We start from the raw sequence: 22704 nt of genomic DNA on the forward strand, positions 1-22704 counted from the left end.
GTCTGCATTCTACACTACAGCTGCATAATGGACCACAAGGAAATGTCTGAAGTGACCTTGTGTGCGTTTTGGCAATGCAATTTCTCTTCCTACATCTTTATCCAGAAATCTGTGATAACATGTATCATCCTATAGAGAAGACAAGCAGACTACAATCAGATAAAGCACCACCAGCTTCAATTGGGGCACATGCTAGGTTTACATTTGTATATTCTTTACCATGAAGTTTAATTTCTGTGAAATGAGAATCAGGGCCAGAACGGATCCTCATCTGTCCTCTTATCCAACAAGATTGCAGTTTTATACATTTTTAAAGTGAGAAGGAGGGCCACACTTCATTAATCCCCCCACCTCAGGCCAATTTCAGCCCAGGGGCCACATGACCTCTCTCCCCGGCTGATTTTATTCCACAAGAACCCCCTCAACCAGGGCCCAGCAAACTAATGCTAGGTGCCATGGTGCCCACCCAGGCCACCCCGTTAGCACAGTTGAGCACTGCAGAGGGAGCCTCAAATGTCCTGGGGTCCCTGCCTGCTCCCTGCCTCCAGCAGAAGCCGGCATTACTCCTTCACAAAGGGAGCAGCCAAAAATGCTGATGCCTACATGCCAGAGAAAAACTGTCATCTGTTTGCTCTCACTTGGAGTGAGCTGTCATAACTCCTGCCAAGCAAACAAAAAATAGCTATGTCCCCGGGTGGGAATCCTGGGACATAGGGAGCCTTCAGTGGGGGGTCCCAAGGGCCATTAATGGCAAGCCCCCCTCTGTCAGTTTCCTCAGGCCAGACCCGGGGGCCATATATTTATTTATTTATTTATTTATTATTTGAATTTGTTAAGCGCGATAGCTACCCAAAAAGGGTTTCCCGGCACTGGACAAGCAGGTTCAATTAAATCTCCGTTTCAACTACAAAAGAGGTATTGATTAAAGAGCCAGGTTTTAGTGGCTCTGCTGAACTGCACATAGTTAGTTTCAGTTCGAATGTGCAATGGCAAGGAGTTCCACAGAGTGGGGCCTAACAGAGCAAAAGATCTACCTCCCATTCTGGCTAGTCTAATTCTAGGCACTACAAAATAGGCCAGATGGGCAGTTCTCAAATTCCAGGAGGGTACATGAGTGTGAACAAGGGACTTAAGGTAATGGGGGGCCAGGTCAGTTTTTATTTTAAACATGTAGGTCAGTGTCTTAAATTTGATACGGCTATCTATTTTGAGCCAGTGAAGACTCCGTAAAGGGCCTGAAATATGGCTAGATCGCGGTAGTTTGCACAGCAATCTTGTGGCTGTATTTTGTACCAATTGCAGTCGCCCTATTACATCTTTCTTTGCCCCTAAGAAGAGAATGTTACCGTAGTCTAAGCGGGAGGTTATGAGAGCATGGACTACTGATTTTTGGGAGTCTTCTGGCAACATCCAAAGAGTTTTATTTAGCCAGCGCAATATAACAAAACATGTGGCAGAGACTTTCTTGACTTGATCTTGCATTGTCAGTGATCTATTAATCACAAAGCCTAAATTGCGCACATGATCTGATGGAAGGGGGAGCGGGTCCATTTCAGCGGGCCAATGTTTAGCAGACCATAAGTCGTGTTGCCGGCCCAGTATTAGCACCTCAGTTTTCTCGCAGTTGAGTTTTAAAAAATTAAGATTCATCTAGTCAGCAATTCTCCTCAACCCTGACTGCAGGAGAGATGGCGAATCCTGAGCAGTGTTTGAGAGTGAGAATATGATCTGGGAATCATCGGCGTAGGTGAAAAGTGTGAGGCCTTCTTGTTCTGCTATGTGTGATAGTTGGCTAACATAAATATTAAAAAGCAGCGGGCTCAAAACTGAGCCTTGGGGTACACCATAAGGAGACATGTGTAGTTTAGAAGTTGCAGAGTTAGAGAAAATTTGAAACGTATGTTTCTCAAGAAATGAGCTCAGCCAACCCAAAGCTGGTCCGCCTAGACCCACATCAACTAATGTTTTAATGAGAATGGGATGTGATATTGTGTCGAAAGCGGCACTGAGATCTAATAAAATCAGTGCCACTGTCTCACCTTTATCCAAAAGCCTACGTAGGTTTTCTGTAACCCCAAGCAAGGTAGTCTCTGTGGAAAATCCAGAACGAAAACCAGAATGTGAAAAATGGAGAATATGATTATCTTCAATAAACTGAGCGAGATGGGAGTGGATGTGCTTTTCAAGAATTTTAGGAAAGACTGGTAATAAGGAGATGGGATGGATTTTGGAAGGGACATTTGGGTCGGCTGTTGGCTATTGCCTAGAAGAGGATCCATGTGGCCAACTTCCTCTTTGCATTTGCCCATGACCTGGGAAGTGGTGGTCCCCAGGGTCAAATAAGTACCCCAGGAAATGGGCCGCACAGCTCCCTCCATTCCTGGCAGTACTTTTGTGTCCGGGGGAGGTGCAGTTCCAGGGACAATTATGATTTAGGAGTGTGGCCCGCACTGCCCCCCCCCCCTTTATATTTATAAACCCTGGAAAGTTGCTGGTCCCAAGGGCCTTTAAAGGCCTGAGGAAGGGGGCCAAGCCCCCCTCTGAATTAATAAGTACAGCCCCAGGTGTGGCAGTCCCCAGGGTTCAAACTGGACTTCAGGAGAGGGGGCAAATGCTCCCCCTCTCATTTTGTGAATAACATGAATGCCCCCAGGACCTAGCCCACCCAGGGGCTGAAAGAGAAGCAAACATGGAAGATTGTGCCAATTTAAAAAAATGTCTGCTGCGAATTTTTCATCCTTGTGATTTTGCGGAAACATTTGAAAATAAATGCTTTTTCGCCCTAGTGTGGTTCCTGAGGAACTCAGCAGCAGGGTTAAGGGGTCAGAGTATTTCTACCCTGTCCCCTTTTCTTTATTTTTATGCTTTTCTGGACTCTGATGATATATATACATATAACCAGGAGAACAACCAGGCTCAATTGAAAGTAATCAGCTTGAGGTACACTATTGTGAATCTGAGCAATACTCCCCTTACAGAGGATGACACTAAAATTCGAGAACTAGGTCTATCTTATTGCCAAAAAAGCAAATGTAATGACCCCCAAAGTAGAACAGACCTGTACAAGTTCACATGTAAACTGAGACAAACTAAAATACACAAGATCAAAGAGATGAAACATTGTTCAACACATACAACAAAAACTCAAGGACAACAGGAAAACCCAGGCTTCACCAACCTATTGGTATCAGATGTCGAGCTCCAAGAGGATCTTATGGAATTTGAAGGGGAAGGAAAGTCAGACTCATCCCAAGAACACATAGCAATACAGTGGGGAAAGGAACTGACTATGGTGGACATTTAGGCTGAAGGGGCTATGCCCTTCTGACCAAAATCCAGATACAGACCACGAAAGACTACATAGATAAATTCTCAGAGAATGTGATAAAGGATCTGCGACATATAAATCTTGCATCCAGTAGAAAGAGAATCTTCAGAAACAACAAAGAACAAACGTTTTTTGCAACAATAGACAAACTCAAAAGATCGGACAATGTAATAGTGACACACTCAAATAAGGGGGGCAACATTGTCTTATGGGATAAAGAAATGTACTTGAGAGAAGCACACCAGCAGCTTAATGACATGGATTGCTACGAACATATCACCATAGAAGAGTATCTACAAGTAAAAGCGGAGTTTACTGACAAATTCAATATTTGGAAAGATCAAGAACTGTCGAGCCTGGATGAAGACAGCTTCTTGAAACAAGCTCACCCCAAGCTACTGGTATTCTATTTCATACCAAAGATACATATAAAGATAAGACACTACCAGTGACACCCATTGTAGCTGCACAGAACAGTGTGCCCGAAAATGTATTCAAGTACATTGACTGTTTTTATATTTGCAGCTACGCTCCCGTCCTACATAAGGGACACTGCAGACTTTTTAGGCCACATATTTGATGTAAAGTGGGGAAATAACATGCTTTTAATGACCCTTGATGTGTCTACATTATAAACCAGTATTAGACAGTAAGATGGTTTGAGAGCTACACAGCATTACCAAGGAATGAGATACATAAAATTCAGAGCACACAACAAAATGCTGCTTGAAATGATGGAGTGGTACTTGAATAGGAACATATTACTTTTTAATAATGAGCTATTTCAACGATTAAGAGGAACAGCTATGGGCACCTGCTTTGCATTGCACCATAGTTTAGGTTTATAGATGACCTCTTCATGCTATTGAAAGGCACGGAGAGTGACGTTAATCTATTCATTGCAGTAATAATGAACAACAACCTTAACCTGAAATTCACAGGCAAAATAAGCAATGCTCCTTTAGAGTTTTCGGATGTTTTGAGACGGGTAGGGGAGGAGAAATTGGAGACTACTATATATAGGAAACCCACCGTGGAGAATACTATCCCCATGCCAGCAGTTTCCATCCGGACCCTATCATTCAAAGACTAACAGAGACAGAATGGGCTGCTGTGCTGATGGAGACTGTAATCTGGTTGAAGCACAGATGATGGAACACTTCAAGCAGAGGGGATACTCTAATGCAATACATAAAACAGCTTCACAGAGAGCAAGGGCACAAAAAAGACAGCCCTCTTTGATCTTAAAATATCCAAAAGAAAGAAAATGGAAAATCCGTAAAACAGATTTATTACTACCTATAATCTAGAACACCTAAACGTCCGACATGCCCTACAGTAACATTGGCATCTAATGAGGGAGGACCGATTATAAGTCAAACAGTAACTAGTCGCCCACAGATCACATATAGAAAATTTAAATCTTTGTGGAACCTCCGAGTTAGAAGTGATCTAGAAACCGAACAAGTTAAGAAAACATGTCTTACTCCTAAAGAGTGTTTTTGAAAATGCACTAAGGGCAAAGCTTGCAAAAATTGTAAAAATATGTCCCAAATCTACACCCCATTTAGAAAAACCATTAAAAGGGTAACTTGACATGAAAGACCAGCATTGTAGTATATGTTCTCAAATACCAATGTGCAAAACTATAGTAGTACTACCAAACCTGTACACAAACGTATACTACAGCACATTAGAGCAATCACAAACAATGACTGTAGTTATTCTGTTGCACTTCATTTTGAGAAATGTTATAACAGCAACCCCACCGATTTGAAGTGCAGTTGTCTAGCACACATTCCCAGGAACAAAAAAGGGGGAGATAGAGAAAACGAACTGTGTAAATGGGAAACACTTTATATTGGAGCAAAACAGCAAAGAGCCACAGGGCTTCAATATGGACGAAGAGATGACTGTTTTATAATCAGGATGAATGAAATAGACTTGTTGTTTTTGTTTTTAGTCTCTTTTGTTCACACTGTTTCCCACGTATTGTTTTACAAGATTATATATTCACTTATGCATTTTGTCAGGCATCCGTTATGGAATTGCTTATTGTTCATATTAGGCTATATTCTATATAGTATTTATTAGGTATTCAAACCAGCTCACCAAGACTATCATTGACAATATGGAGACATGCACAACTGTCGCCATCTGTTACAAGCATCTGAGGGTCAACTGAGATGTTATTTTAAAGATCTCTTTCTTAATATTTGATGCTTGATGTGAGCACTGTGTAAATACGCACTAGAGCACTGTGACACGGAATAGCACTAGCATTTTTCATGACTTTTTTGATTTTTTTGCAGTTTTCCGTCACATTATGAACATTTTTATATTTCAGCATCATGTTTTAATATGATTGGATTTGGTGTATTTCAACTGTACATTATGCATTATGTGCCTGATACTATGTATCTTTGAATAATGAAGTAATTTGAGTAATGTCACGCTCTAGGTGGCTAAAGCCATTATGCTCCAATCTTGGCACTAAATCCTGTATGACGGCTATGCGTATCCTGACAATGGACACGCGTGCAGATATTGTTATTGCTGTAGCAAAATTTTGGAGTTGGTCCTGGGCACTGAGGAGTGAAAAATTGGCTGTAGTTGAGGAACTAAATTAAGTGCCTGAATGTCCTAAATCAAATTGGCTCCCATCCAGAAAATGACTGTAGGAAATATTATATTTGATACATTTTATTTCAACTATTGTAAATTAGTTAGGATTTCACTATAGATGGTGACAGATATACATTGAGCAGATATCGCCGCACCTTTATTTCGATGGCTCTACAACATATGATACAATATAAGCACAGAGTAAAACATGGGGCTCACTGCTGTGAGCAAGGTTGTACATTGACAACCAAAACGTGTTGACGTTTGCTTACATCTCTCAATAAACCACCTTTGGGATCTTTGATTTAGGAGCACCACTCTCTTCTTTATGAACTTGCGCATACACGAATTGTTATATATATATATATATATATATATATATATATATATATATATATATATATGATTGCCACACACTCGTGATCTCCAAGTGAAATTGGACGGCACTCGAGGTCAATGTTCACAGCAAAAGATTTATTGGCAGACCCCCCTGCCCCCTCGACAGACGCGTTTCACCGTTTAGGCTTCGTCAGTGTCATGTCACTGATGCCACAGACCATGTCATGAATGATCTAATATGTGACATCATCAGCAGTGGATTGCCCACTTGAGGGTAGAAATGCGGCTTAAAATGACCACAGCTCCCAGCATGCAATGTGATTAAGCCCAAACAGGGAGGCACACCAGAGGCCAATAAAGAGGAAAACATGCAGGAAGCTGTGTTTGCCGGAAATGGGTGAAATCGACATGCCTTCGAGAAAGGAGCATGATGGCTCCGAAACGCGTCAGGCACGGACTGAAAAACAATCGGGATAAAACGCTGGTTTCTTTTACAATAAAGATTTTGATAATCATCTGTGGCTGGAGTAGCGTCCTCAATGCAGGGGCAACTTTGTGGAGATGTTTAGACGCGGATGGCCCATCCGTGGAGGATTGCACCCCCCGAAAAAATGAACAGGGTCCATGAGGATTGAAAACCTTCAAGACTCTAATACGGCAGCAGCGGAATAACAATTATGAAACTGGAGTGTTTATGCTGGGACCCACTGGAGGGTTTTTGAATGTACAGTTTTAAACAATGTTGAAAGGCACCAAACCCACTTGAGGGTAGAAATGGGGCTTAAAATGACCACAGCTCCCAGCATGCAATGCAATTAAGCCCGAACAGGGAGGCACACCAGAGGCCAATAAAGAGGAAAACATGCAGGAAGTTGTGTTTGCCGGAAATGGGTGAAATCGACATGCCTTCGAGAAAGGAGCATGATGGCTCCGAAACGCGTCAGGCACGGACTGAAAAACAATCGGGATAAAACGCTGGTTTCTTTTACAATAAAGATTTTGATAATCATCTGTGGCTGGAGTAGCGTCCTCAATGCAGGGGCAACTTTGTGGAGATATATATATATATATATGATTGCCACACACCCGTGATCTCCAAGTGAAATTGGACGGCACTCCAAGTCAATGTTCACAGCAAAAGATTTATTGGCAGACCCCCCTGCCCCCTCGACAGACGCGTTTCACCGTTTAGGCTTCATCAGTGTTATGTCACTGATGTCACTGACCATGTCATGAATGATCTAATATGTGACATCATCAGCAGTGGATTGCGGGTGCGCGAAATATAGTTAGTACAACTAACTCTATACGAGCAATTTCAATGGTTTTTTAAATGCTAATCCTAACTATATAAGGCCTGAAACCTATGGTTTTTTCAGTGAATTTCAAAGATTTTTTATATGCTAATACCTAACTATATAAGGCCTGAAACCTATGGTTTTTTCAGTGAATATATATATATATATATATATATATATATATATATATATATATATATATATATATATATATATATATATGTATATATATATATTCACTGAAAAAACCATAGGTTTTAGAGGTGTTATAGTTAGCTGGACATTTTACTCGTGCAAACCCATTGAAATTCCTCCGTTATAGTTAGTTGTACTAAGTATAACTTGCGCGCCAGTTATCCACTGATGATGATGTCACATATTACATCATTTATGACATGGTCAGTGCCATCACTGATGACATCTCAAATGACATCACTCATGACATCACTGATGACATCATCCAGTGAATGTGGTTTGGTTTGATATTTAAATAAGTATTATATATATAGCAATCAGCATTGAAGACTGAATGGATGTATAAGTGTCTTGATGGAGGATTTAGTAGCACTGTGATTGACTGTCTAAGTGACTAATTTAAAGTGTCTCACTACATATTTGGGATAGTGATTAAACTGTGTGAATACCTGTATCACTCTATCTCTTGTTGTGTAAACTACTATATAAGTTGATTACTAGCTATGTGAAAGTCTATATTAGTTATTAATGAGTTAAATGAGTATTTGAATGGGATAGTGAATGTGTGTGTGGTTGGGTAGAAGGTGTGTGACTGTCTAAAGATGTGTAAATAGTTGATTTAGTAGGTATTTGAGGTTAAGACTGTATGTGGAAACAGTTGTTTGGGTGAGTGAATCTCTTTATTGGTGTGGTGATGAGTAAATATATTTTTCAATTATGCATGTCCAACAAACTAGAAATATAAAAGGCAGTGTATGTGACAGTTGTTTTATATAAATAAGTATACATAAGACTCGGTGATTGTATGAGTGACTGTATCGAAAACTGTATACTTGTAATAGTGATTTTATAACACACCAAGTATGAGTTACTAACTATATGAATAAATAAAGTGGTGTTTGTATAAGTGTGTAGCTTAGTAAATGTAATTATGATCAATTATTTGCATAAGTGAGTAGAATAACTGCATAAGTGAATAGGATGTGTGCTGGTGTGTATGTCGATGTAGGTGTATAAGTATATTTAATATTGTTCTTTTGATCTTTGTTAGCATGTATGAGTGAAACTATAGGTAAGTGTTTAGATGTGTGTGTGTAGATGTAGGAATCACTGAGTGAGTTTTTAGAAACTTGTATTGGTGTGTCAATGGTTTCAAATATGGTACTCCATATTTTATAATAAGTGTTGAAAGGTTATACTAATGTATGATGAGATGTATCAGATTGACATGTGGATGATGTCATCAGTGATATCATTTGAGATGTTATCAGTGATGTCATCAGTGATGTCACTGACCATGTCATAAATGATGTAATATGTGACGTCATCAGCAGTGGATTGTGGGTGCACGAGTTATACTTTGTACAACTAGCTATAACGGAGGAATTTCAATGGTTTTGTAAGAGTGAAATGTCCAGCTAACTATAACACCCCAAAAACCTATGTTTTTTTCAGAGAATTTCTAAGGTTTTTTAAATGCTAATTCCTAACTATAACATCCCTGAAACCTATGTTTTTTTCAGTGAATTTCAAAGTTTTTGTAAATGACAATTTTTAAATGTATTAATTGTTATATATATTTTTTATACTGATTTACTACATTTTTTAAAACCATTTATTATTAGATATTTTATTTTTAAATTACATTATAATTACATTATACATCTCATTACAAAATATACCTTCTCAGAAGTCATTAAGTTTAAATACTTTGCAAATAGGCAATGAACTTTTAGGTACAGTAGTTACAGTTGTTGCAATGGGCAACATAATTTCAAACACAATGCAACATTGCGCTCAATGTGAATTTCTAGCTAAATGCAATTAGCTACTTTATTGATTACTTTTCTATCCACAGAACTGGATCCTAGATTCAGTCCTGGGACATCTCCTGTAAACTGTTGAGTAAAAGTGTTTTGGTTACAGTAGTGATTTTTAAGAAATAATATTGTATTTTAAAAGTTGACACTTCTAAACTTTTTCACATAGAATCCCCAATGTTATCATATGGGAGGAAATTCACTTAGCAGGTAAGTAGTGTTATCGTTACTTTTTCTTACTCAGTGGTGGATCCTGGATCCAGCACTGGTGCATATCCTATAAACAGTTGAAAGAATGTTTTTAAGTAATACAGGTGATTTGTAAGAAATATTTGTAGTTTGGTTAAAATCGACACTTAGAAAGTATTCTGGTGGAAGGAAATTCAAGTTATTGGTAAATATGGTTCGAATTACTTTTCGGGATCAGTACTGGGCTCAAAGATGCAGCACTGAGGTCTCTCCTGATAACAGGTGAGTAAATCAGAATTTGTAGTTCAACTAATTTTAGAAGAATATTTGTAACTTTCAAAAATCGACACTTAAAAACTTTTTCAGCAAAAAGCAGGCAATGATATCCTATGGAAGGAAATTCAAGTTATTGGTAAGTACGGTTAGAATTACTTTTCAGGATCAGTACAGTGCTCAAAGATGCAGCACTGAGGTCTCTCCTGATAACAGGTGAGTAAATCGGAATTCGTAGTTCGGCTGATTTTAGAGGAATATTTTAAATGTCCAAAACTCCACACTTAGAATAATTTCCAAGTGAAACCAGTCAATGTTAGCCTACGGAAGGAATTCAAGTTACTGGTAAGTATGGTTAGAATTACTTTTCAGGATCAGTACTGGGCTCAAAGATGCAGCACTGAGGTCTCTCCTTATTACAGGTGAGTAAATCGGAATTCGTAGTTTGGCTGATTTTACTTCGGTCCAGTATATATGGAGCCACTTTCCTACACCATCCCCTCACTTCACCACTGTGCATTCATGCCCTCTAGCGCGTTTTAAGTTTGGGAAATAATTCCCCTTCAATCCTGAGGGTCCCTAGAGTCCAACTAGCCCACTAGGTACATCCAGTTGGCGCCACAGAGCTGAGTAGCAGAGAGATGTAAAAAGGGGCACGGCCCGCACCGCCTCTCTGCAACGCAGTACAGTGGCACTTCCTGGAAGCACCTTGTGGGCTACTTGGCACCCATGGTCCCTCAGGATTGAAGGGGAATTTTCCCCTCAACTTAAAACGTGTCACAGGGCGTGTTTGCACACATCACCTCAGGCCCCGTCCCCTCCCTTCACCACTGTGTAAACGTGCCCTGTGGCCGTTCTAAGTTGAGAGATTAAGTCCCCTTCAAACCTAAGGGTCCCTAAGGTCAAACTAGCCCACTAGGTATCTCCATTAACTGCCACAGAGCTACGTTGCAGAGAGGCGTAAAAAGGGGCGTGGCCTCTGAACACTTGTCTGCAACGCAGATCCATGGCGCATACTGAAGATACCTGTTGAGCTATTTGGTCCTCAGGGACTCTCAGTATTGAAAGAGAATTAATTCAACTTAAAATGTGCCACGAGGTGCGCTTGCACAATGGTGAAGGAAGGGGGCGGGCCTGTACTGACATGTCTGCAAACACGCCCGGTGGCGCTCTTTAAGTTAGAGAATTAATTCCTCCTCAATCCTGTGGGTGGCTGGGGACCAACTAGCCCACCAGGTACCTCCAGTATGCGCCAGGGGGCTGTGTTGCAGGGAGGTGTTCAGAGGCCATACCCCTTTTTACAACACTCTGCAACGCAGCTCCGTGGTGCTTACTGTAGGTACCTGGTGGGCTAGGTGGCCCCCAGGGACCCTCAGGATTAACAAGGAATTAATTCCTCAACTTAAACCGCGCCACAGGGTGTGTTTGCACACATGTGAACTCAGGCCCGCCCCCTCCTTTCACCACTGTGTAAACGCGTCCTGTGGCACGTTTTAAGTTCAGGGATTACCTCCCCTTGAATACTGAGGGTCCCTGGGGTGCAACTAGCCCAGCAGCTACCTCCAGTAAGCAGCACAGAGCTGCGTTGCAGAGAGTTGTAAAAAGGGGCGTGGACTCAGAACACCTCTCTGCAACGCAGCCCCCGGCGCATACTGGAGGTTCCTGGTGGGCTAGTTTGTCCCCAGGGACCCCCAGTACTCAAGGGGAATTTGTTACCCATCTGCAAATGTGGCAGGGAGCACGTTTGCAGAGTGCTGAAAGAAGGGGACCTGTCCTCCGGCGCAATGCCGGTCTTTTCTTTTTCTTTTTTTCTTAAGAAGGGGGCTGGGTAGCCCCCCCTTCTTTTTCTTATTTTTTGGCCCTGGGGACCCCATCCCCCAGGGCCTACCACCTAATTTATTTCTTAAAATGACAAATTCGATGTCATGAGTGATGTCATTTGAGATGTCATCAGTGATGTCACTGACCATGTCATGAGTGATGTAATATGTGATATCATCAGGAGTGCATTGCGGGCGCGTGAGTTATAGTTAGCTCAACTAACTATAACTGGATAATTTCTCTGGTTTTATATGAGTCAAATGTCCACTAACTATAACATCCCTGAAACTTATGGTTTTTTTCAGTGAATTTCTAAGGTTTTTTTAAATGCTAATTCCTAACTATAACGTCTGTAAAACCTATGGTTTTTTCAGTGAATTTCAAATGTTTAATTTTATATTTTAATATTTATAAAACTTACATTTTTCTAATTGTTTTTTAATATTTTGCAACTCTATTATCCTGTTTTTAACTTTAAAAATTATGTAATATTTTATATCTTCCCAAAAATATATGCATATCAAACTTTTTTGGGGGACAAAACTACAGTCCCGTACCGGTAGTCTACCAACTTCGATCAGCACAAGAATTCTATTGACCACATTTAAATGATGCGCATTTTGTATCCGACGGGTTTGTGACACCGCATCCTGCGTAACAACATGTACGTATGAGGTTGCGCGAGCTGCTACTGTGGTATGACACCGATACGCACTACCAAGCGACACGTTACGTCATGTACATATGGGGTGGCACCTGCTTCGTGTTCCGATAGCAATGAATGCACGCTTATATATTTCTAACTGTAATAAACTTATAGTAAATATATTTTCTCAAAATCACATCGGTGTGATCTCATTGCACACTGGCTGCACGATTGCCATGTGACCATGAAAAAAAACATTTCATTAATTCGTAACATTTCCCTTTGTAACAGTTCGAAAACGCCACCCATTTTGGTCAATATCTGTACTGCATTTCATGAGACACACCTCTTCTGCTGTGAAGCTTTGTTCTAAACTTTTTGCAATATACATATATCTTACACTACACACAACATGCAACCATCATTTTCACCGTACACCTAAAAGTTACATTACCAAAATGTTCTCCAATACCAGAGGTAACATGGTTGCATACACTGTCCACAGCACAACGTAATATAGTACGGCCCAGAGACAGTATCATGCATAGATAATGAACACACGGACACAGATAGATAGTGGAGGTGGGTACGGGCACATGTGCTCGACTCCTTTTTATTACCAGGGCGACATATCCAGTGACGTCTGTGCTGGATGTGTGTAGGCTGAGTGTAAACCAGCCTTCATGGAATGGTTGCTGCTGGCATCAACTACAACAGAAATCATTGGATCACACACAGAGATTCAATAAAAGAATCGATAAATTGTGCTGCAGTAAGGTAGGGACAGTAGATGTGAAATAATACAGAAATATTTCTATTGTAAAAGAACCATAAGTTGTGGTATACTGACACACAATCAATAGATCTGAAATGATACACAAAAAGATTATATCATAAACACTCCATCAGTTCTAGTGCACTCACATAGCCACATCAAAAGCAGTCAGCATGTGCACAGCCAGCGATAATGCGGTAGTACTAGGAGCAATATCTGTTGCCATCAACACTGCATCATCTGCAATAGCGACTCAGTCTGAATTGGGAACACTGCTGTCTGCAGTGTTGGCCACAGAGAGCGGTCAGCAATGACCCACAGCTACATAAGGTGACTTGAGCGGCCCAGTTTGTCATAAGCGAAGCAACAAAAAAGCGTGTGCATAGCCTGCAATGTTACGTATGCATGGTGCAGATAGTACGCACTAGAGCAATGTCTTTTCCTACAGGACTACCTCATCTACAATAGCGACTCGATCTCAATTGTGAACACTGCTGTCTACAGTGTAGGCCAGAGTGAGCAGTCAGCAAGGGCCCACAGCCACATGGCATTGACTTGAGCTCTACAGTTTGCAATACGAGAAGCAAAAAAACGTGTGCAGAGCCTGCAATGATGCATATGAGTGGTGCAGACAATACGCACTGGAGCAATGTCTTTCCCTACAGGACTACCTCATCTACATTATCAACTCAATCTCAATTGTGAACACTGCTATCCACAGTGTAGGCCAGAGAGAGCAGTCAGCAAGGGCCCACAGACATGTGGCATTGGCTTGAGCTCTACAGTTTGCAATACGCTAAGCAAAAAAAACATGTGCAGAGCCTGAAATTATGCATATGAGTGGTGCAGACAGAGCGCACTGGAGCAATGTCTTTTCCTACAGGACTGCATCATCTACAATACCGACTCAATGTCAAATGTGAACACTGAAGTCTGTAGTACAGGCCAGGGAGAGCGTTCAGCAAGGGCCCACAGCCACGTGGCATTGATTTGAGCACTACAGTTTGCAATATGCGAAGCAAAGAAAACCTGTGCGGAGCCTGCAATGATGAGTATAAGTGGTGCAGACAGAGCACTCTACAGCAATCTCTTCTCTTACAGAATTGCATCATCTACAATACCGACTCAATCTGAATTGTGAACACTACTGTCTGCATTGTTAATTGAAGGCAGTACTCACACACACAACCATCAATACTTTTTCTCACTCCCTCTTTACAAAATACAACAACATAAACTACATAAAACTCTACAATAAATAAATCAAAACAATTTGAAATGGAATTTCACCTGTCTACAGTCTACACTATTCACTGTTCCTTTCGACTTGCAAGATGAATTTGGTAATTTTACTAAACCTATAACTCATCTAAAAAAACTTCTTCAAGCAAGTATACTAGCCTTATAACCCGTGTAGCAGGCTATACCGGCTATTAAAGGCCCTCTCCAGCATTAAAGGCCCAAGCCGAAGGGGAGGGCCTTTACCAAGGGAGAGGGACTTTAATAACCACTATAGCCCAGCTACAAAGGGCTATAAGGCTATTTGAACATTCTGCCACTAGAGGGTAGAATGTTCTAACAAATAAAGCAAAGCCTTAAGAGAGTGCAATGGGATTGGAATCCCTTTTGGCTCCCTGAAGCATTTGTTCACAGCCAAACCTGTGAACAAAAAAACTTTGCAATGTTGGAGCTTCAGGCTTATACAAGCCATTATAAGAATGGAACTACTCCATTGTTTTCAATGGAGCTCCCAACATTCCAATGTTCTAATAAAACAATATTGTGTATGTTTCAATAGATGTTCTAATTACTTAACTACTGGATACTGTAATTAAACAATCACCGCTTAATCTAAATTTTAAACCCTGCGAACCGCTATCTAGACCAGATGCATTGGTCGTTAACACCTCACAGCCACATACAGTTGGATTCGTAAGCACAGAGTTGGTTGCACCGGATCAGAGAGGGTACACATAAATCATCACAGACTTTAACTTATGTCATCCTCAATCATACAATCAAGACCCCATTTCACTGTTCGCCCCTGCTGTACCACAGTATACTCCACCGACTGGTGTCAACCAAGCCCAATAATCATCTGCAGCACAGAGTGTGATGCACCTCAACACACAAACTTCTGAGAAAAGCAAGCAGCAGGTAATACCGGACATCGTCCATTGTGGGATCAAGATACCGTTCCACTGTTCGGACCTAGAGTTGGTTGCACCTGATCGAAGAGAGTACCTTCATCTCCACTCTCAAATGCAGTTCTAACATCGTCCATTGTGGAATCAACACTCCATTCCACTATTGAGACCTAGAGTTGGTTGCAGCTGGTTGAAGGGAGTACCTCCATCTCCACTCTTAGATACAGTTCTAACATCGTCCATTGTGGGATCAAGACACTGTTTTACTGTTGGGACCAAGCGTTGCTTGCACCTCATCGGAGGGGTACACAGAAATCATCACAAACTTTAACTTCTGGCATCCTCAATCATAGAATAAAGACCCCGTTTCACTGTTTGGACCTGCTGTACTGTGGTGTATTCCAGCGATAGCAGTCAACTAAGCCCAATAACCATGTGCAGCAGTTAACTACAGAAGCACAGAGTTTGATGCATCTCAACAGAGGGAGTTCTGTGAAAAACCAGCAACAGGTAATATCGGACATCGTCCATTGTGTGATCAACACACCGTTCCACTGTTGGGATCTAGAATTTCTTACAACTACTCAAAGGGAGTACCTTCATCTCCACTCTCAGATACAGTTCTAGCATCGCCTACTATGGTATCAAAAACCCAGTTCCACTGTTGGAACCTGTCGGACTACTGTTAGTAGTATACAGAGCACTCCACGGTGATGGGCCTCAGGCTGGGTGCTGTGTGCCTGTGTCGCGGTACCCAGCGTTAATCTCAGGAGCCTTCTGAGCTTGCAGATCTCGGCCCAGGAGCTTCCGCCGGCACGTGGTGGACCCTCTTTCAAATACGGCGGTGTCGAAAGGTGAACTGTGGAGCATATATGCGTCGCAGTGGCCATTGCACTTTCTAGATACCAGCACGCTGAAAGCATCATTCACACAGCCACCTGCGCAGACCTGGCAGACATGCTCGCCATTCCGGAAGAGAACCACACTCAGAGAAACATGCCTCTTCTTTAAACCCCTACACTAGCCTTGCGTATGCCGAGCCAGCCCACTACCCTAAACATTTAGGGGGGGTACGTACGCGCTACCATTCAGTAATCTTCCCTACTGACTGACTGTGCGTCCACTGTCCACTTCACCCAATAGACCATCATTGTATGTTGACATGTACATGTCTGTGCTCTGCATACTCAACTCTTTCCGGCACATCCCCTCAAGCCTTTGCATTATATACTTTTATAATCGATAATTACTTACCACCTTTGCACATACTTTGCTCCCATCTCTCCCCAAATTCTGAATCATGAGGCAGAGGTGCCATGCCATGTTTAGTTTGTGTACATGGCTAGCCAGGTTTCCCACAGTATGTAGTGTTGTTGTGTCTGCTAGGTGAACATGTTGTTTGTCATGTTGTTTTTTCACGAACAGTGGTTTCTCCCATTTACATATTGTTGTCTTAAAGAGAATACAGACGTTTTTCTCACAGGTGAAAAGTGCGACCACAATGACAGTCATTTATTACTATCCAAGAATGTCCAACTACACAGCTCTTCTAAGCTTACAGCCCCCAACCTTGCATCCTTCCTTAAAAGATCGCCAACGCCCACAATCACACCAACATTCACACAGCTTTCTAACAGCAGTTATCTGCTTCTCAATAACATGCACTCCTACGGAATGTGAGCTGGCACACCGCATGTCCTTACTGTTTCAAACACAGTAACTTTCTGTGGCAATGTCTATTCCCACCCACACAAACTAACTCCCAAACTTCAACTTGGCCTTCAATTCCTAGTTTTAAACAGATTTCAAGAAACAAACCAAAGTAAAAGCACTTTTGTTCAGAACAGAAGTTTCCCTCACTGCTGCAAAATAAATTTATCGACTGCAGATACCACGAACTTCAAATAAAATACACTACCTTTTAAATACGAACCACCAATTACACTTTGTGTATTGTTACACAATTTTCAACACATGTCACACCCAAGGTCTGGCACACTTTTTTAACACAGTCTCCTACAGCCTTCTAACACGCTTTCAAACTGTTCTTCTTTTAATACCAGATTACATTCATTCGATCATCTCTGGAATAACAGGAACAGTGTCCATAATTCTTGCTCTCTTTGTGGCCATTCTACTTCTAGGAATGGCGTCGCTCTCTGTGGTAACAACTATGTCCGACAGAATACGCCTCTACGCCAAGCTACATCAATACTGTAAAAAAACGGAAAAACCTTTTGGCCATCTGCCTCTATCTATTATCGGAGCTAGCTACAACATAACATTAATCTACACTTATACTTATACAATATGCGTACAACCATGGTTTGATTGCAAAACTTGTCCATTTGACTGGCGAATGGATGTATGCCTTGCCAACATCCCAACAATTGCTCCCGAAATCCAGCAGGTAATGCATTATCTTGAAAACCATGAACGTGATTGTTCTGGCAGTGGAGCAATCGCAAATGCAATGCAAAAAGAAATCGCAGCGGAATGGGATTTCTGTGCAGCCGTGAAAGATCTCCTGCAACGTGCAACCTTTCACAACATCGCAGATTGCCTGCCAATTTAAATTGCCGCTCCAACATTCGAGGAACATTACTGTCCCTTCGAGGATATGAATTGGATCGCTTCGCTTTTCTCAGACAATGGCAACAATAGCCTCTTGGAACATTACGCACCTCAAGCCGCTGAAGAACTGCTGGACTGCACTCTCGAAGACTTGTAAGCAACTCACTTTATTCTTGAATGAATTTTTTTCCATATTTTTTTACTTTTTCCATTAAATTTTTTATAATACACTTCAATCCTACTACTTTCATATAACAACTTTCTAAGTATACTCAGATTTTTGAACTCTATCTTCATTATTGCCCCTTACGTCTCCACTTTAACCAGGGATCGGTGATGTATGGCTTATGCAAATACGTAATTTACTTCCTAAATTAGCCTAAACCTGACACCCATTTAGAAACCACGTCTATTCTTTGTGCACACGCCTCTCTGCCTCCCTGTTATTCACAAAGCCCTTTCACACAAATTTACTCAAAGTCGACCTTTGCTCAGAACGTCACAATAAAAATAAAAAAAGACGACTTTGTTTTGGAACTGGTTGGCACAGTGTGGTAATCGTAAACCACCTTTATTTTCATTATACAATTTATTCATTCATGTCTAATAGCTATTGTGTAGGTCATATAGCATTGTAACATATAATGTGCAATTCACTGATGCAGGAGCTTCGATTTGACTATAGCAGAAGCGGTTGAAGTTTGTCTCAGCTCAATGCCTTAGCTCTCTACCCAAGAATGTTTGTTTGAAACAGCTGAAGACAATAATGTATGGTTTGACTACAAAGGTACCGAATGTGCTTCTTAGAAGCACAATGGGGCAGATTTATGATAACTGGCGCATCCCCAGGGATGCGCCAGTTATTTTGCGCCGCTGCTCCGCCACCCATGGTGCAAAAACAGCACAGATGCGTGACGCATCTGTGCCGTAAAGGTGGCGCATTGCTGGAGTTGCGTCGCAAGCGCGACACAGCTCCAGCAAGGCTCGAGGGTGTCCCATCTGTACAATGCTGCATCAAGACCTACGCCTGCTTCAAGCAGGCGCAGGGTTTTGACGCAGCATTGGCCTGTAAGTGACTGAGTGCAATCTTATAGATTTCACTCAGCCACTTTTACGAGGCGCACCTGCCCCGGAATGCCCACCCTGCACCGGAACGCCCACAAGTGGCGCAGGGCTTTACAACGTGACGCATCTGCCTAGATGCGTCACGTTGTAAATGGGTCGTAGGGATGCACCACATTTACGCCGCAGTTGCGTGACACAAACGTGGCGCATTCCCAACATAAATCTGCCCCTATGTTTGTATTTATCCTCAAAGTTCCAATGTGAGTAAAACTAGTATCAATTCTGACACACACCACATTGAAGCTACTGTACAAGAGATTGCTAACTATTCTACTGCTGATAATATTCTGTTACAAAAAAGGACTGCCAAGGTACCTAAAAAGGTTGATGATTACATTTTGCAATTTTTTATTTATTTATTTTCCTAAAGGATACGTGTGGTAATCGTATCCTACCGCTATTTTCATTATAGAATGTAGAGTCATTCAAGTGTAATATCTATTGCTTATGTCACATGCAACTGTAACATGTAATATGCAATTCCCTGATGCAGAAGCTTATATTTGAATACAGCAGAAGTGGTTCAACTTTGCATCAGCTAGATGCCCTAGCTCTTGCACCATTAAGTCCAACTATGGCACTTAAATAAGGACACTTTCTATATAATGTTCAAACTCCATCCCTTTATAATATACAGCCACTTTTTTAGGTATGCAACAGCGACCGGTATCCTACAGCACCCACAACCCATCACTTTACAGCAATAAACTCATGAATTACACTCACAGTTTTATCCCAGAGTCTTCAGACCGGTACCAGTGAGTTGTTTCCTTCCCACTCCTGCTATACTCTAAACGCATGCTAACACCACCTGCACACATATGCTACAAAAGCCAGTATGCTACACCGCCCAGAGCACATCAGTTTACAGCACTCATCTCACAGTTTAGGCGCACGGTTTCATCCCCGAGTTTAGTGTTACCTCACCTCTGCACCATCTCACTCTAGACAAAATAGCACTTTCACATTTCATCCCCAGGTGTACCAGCACCTCACCTCACCACCATCTCACAGTGGGCAAAACAGCACTTTCACACCAGTAGGAGTAAATACTTCACTTCGGCCAGTATGCTACAGCTCCCACAGCACATCAGTTTACAGCACTCCGCTCATGGTTTACACCCACGCTTTCATCCCGGAGTGTACAGGTACCTCACCTCAGCACCCTCTCACAGTGGGAAAAACAGCACTTTCACATCGGTAGGGGAAAATACTTCGCTTCACAATCCCTCTACGGCACACCCTAACCAACCTACAGACCTCACAGCGCTCCTACCCTCCTCTTTCCCACTTTTTTCTGCCCTTTTTCCCCTTACTCACTTCAACGGAATCACAAAATGGCCACCAGCACTTCCTATTTGCAACTGCTCGCACCGCTTGCAGCCAGTCAGCAGCAAGCTCATGCTCGTAACGCCTCAGCCAATCAGATGGCAGAATTCCTAAATATCGATATCTATAAATTTTGATATTTCTCAAAAACTACTGAACGGATTTACGGCAAATAAACAAAAGCGTGCTTTCTAGACCAAGACCCATTCTCTCTGCCAAATTTGGGGTAATTCCGTTGACCTGTTTGACCTGTAGCCTTGTCTAAAGTTTCCTATAGAAATTAACATGGAGAAAACACGTTTCGGGACCCCCCTTTTTTCGCAGCCCCCCTTGACGAATCACGCCCAAATTTTCAACATAGGAGCTGATATCAACAAAGAATTATGTTTGAACATTTTGCGAAGATTCGTCAATCGGCGCCAAAGTTATTGGGAATAGAATGTTGCGATTTTCCTATGGTAACTAGGTCCTAACTATGACTACCTACTGGTGACCGCCAGTATGTAATTTATAGATATATAAATATATATTGCCCAGGGGGCAATTATCAAAATACATATGGGGCCCATGTGGGCTCCGCAGCCCCATGTACTCCAACCTCCCAGGGGCTATGTTTATTAAATGCGGAAGGCCCCCTCCCCTTTTCTGAATGCATAAAAAAAAGAAAGGCTTAGCCCCAGGGGATGGGGTCCCCGGGGCCAAAAACAATCAAGGTAATTGGGGGCCACACAGCTATCCTTCCTATAAAAATAAATAATGATGCCAGCAACTCACCAGAGGCCCCGCCCCCTCTCTGCACTACTCTGCAAACACACCTCCTTGCATGCTCTTGGTTGGAGGATGAAGTCCCCTTCGATGCTGAGGGTTCTTAGGGGCCAACTAGCCCACCTGTTACCTCAAGTAAGCCCCACACAGTGGTATTGCTGAGTGGTGGTCGGAGGCCATGCCCCTTTTTATACCACTCTGCAAATGCCCCTCAAGTAATAGTTCTACTTCATGTGGTTCAAACAAACAGCAATCTGTTTGTCTCACAAACATCAAAAAAACCAAAAATGTGCACATACATTTTTGGGTGGACAACCCATTTCACCAGCACGCTTTCCACTGGGCCTGACCTTTTTACAGCAGTAACCTCCTATGTAAGTGAAACATCCCACTTCAGTTTCATTGGCCTCATAAGACCTAGAGCAGACACCGTGTCCTTTTATCTAGAGATTTCCAGCATTCATTTTTTACATCAGTGTTGCGAATGATGAAACCAAACTAATCTACACAATGTCACACTTCTTTTTCAATAACCATCAAACAACTGTATCAAACCTCTTTTCATTTCATCTCTCTTATACAATATTATATCCATTCCAGTAGTTTAACTTGATTCAGCATTTGTGTTCTCATAGTAATCATAATAATCATTATATTCCCTTGGACACCTTATTAAAACATCCAAATTAGTTTCAAATGATCAATCTACATATATCAATTTTTGTTCCAAAGTACCAAATGTCTCAATTCAATTTACATAACAAAAACTCCTCAATAACATTACATCTCAGAAATTAAATCTTACACGAGAACAATATATTTCAAAAGTGCTGCAGTTTGACATTGCATCTATTAATTTAAAGTGCCAGGTGTAATGTTGAGTGACACTTGTTAACATAAAGTGTCACATGTTTCTATTTAAATGGGTATTGATTCCCTTCAAAAATAGGACATTTCCATCTTTGTTAAGATACTCCATTCTAATGTTGGATTAATTGATTTTGTATTATTACATCCATTATCTCTTAGAATTTAATTTCTGCAAAAAGACAATATACTTCTAAAGTGCTACAGTTTAATATTGTATATATACATTTTAAAGTGCCAGGTGTAATGTTAAATTACACCCTTTAACATTAAGTGTCATGTGCTCCTATTGTAATGTTGGAGTCATTGATCTTAAAGTGCTCAGTGCTTCAAACAAGCATATATTCTGTGATTGCACTAGTTCAGAAAGAGTACCATGCTCTTTATCTCACAATATTTTTAAAAGGGGTTACCTAAAATATCTAGGATACTCCATAATATATTTCACTCATTCAAATAAAGTATCAAGTATAATTGCATTATATAAAACCTGATTTTGGCATTACAATTTAAATCCCCGTCTCTTCCATACTATCGCCACTGACAAAAGGTATCTACTCACCCTAAAAACGATTTGTTGGGATGTTT

This window comes from Lissotriton vulgaris, chromosome 8 (genome assembly GCF_964263255.1).
Source record: "Lissotriton vulgaris chromosome 8, aLisVul1.2, whole genome shotgun sequence".
NCBI classification, from domain to species: Eukaryota; Metazoa; Chordata; class Amphibia; order Caudata; family Salamandridae; genus Lissotriton; species Lissotriton vulgaris.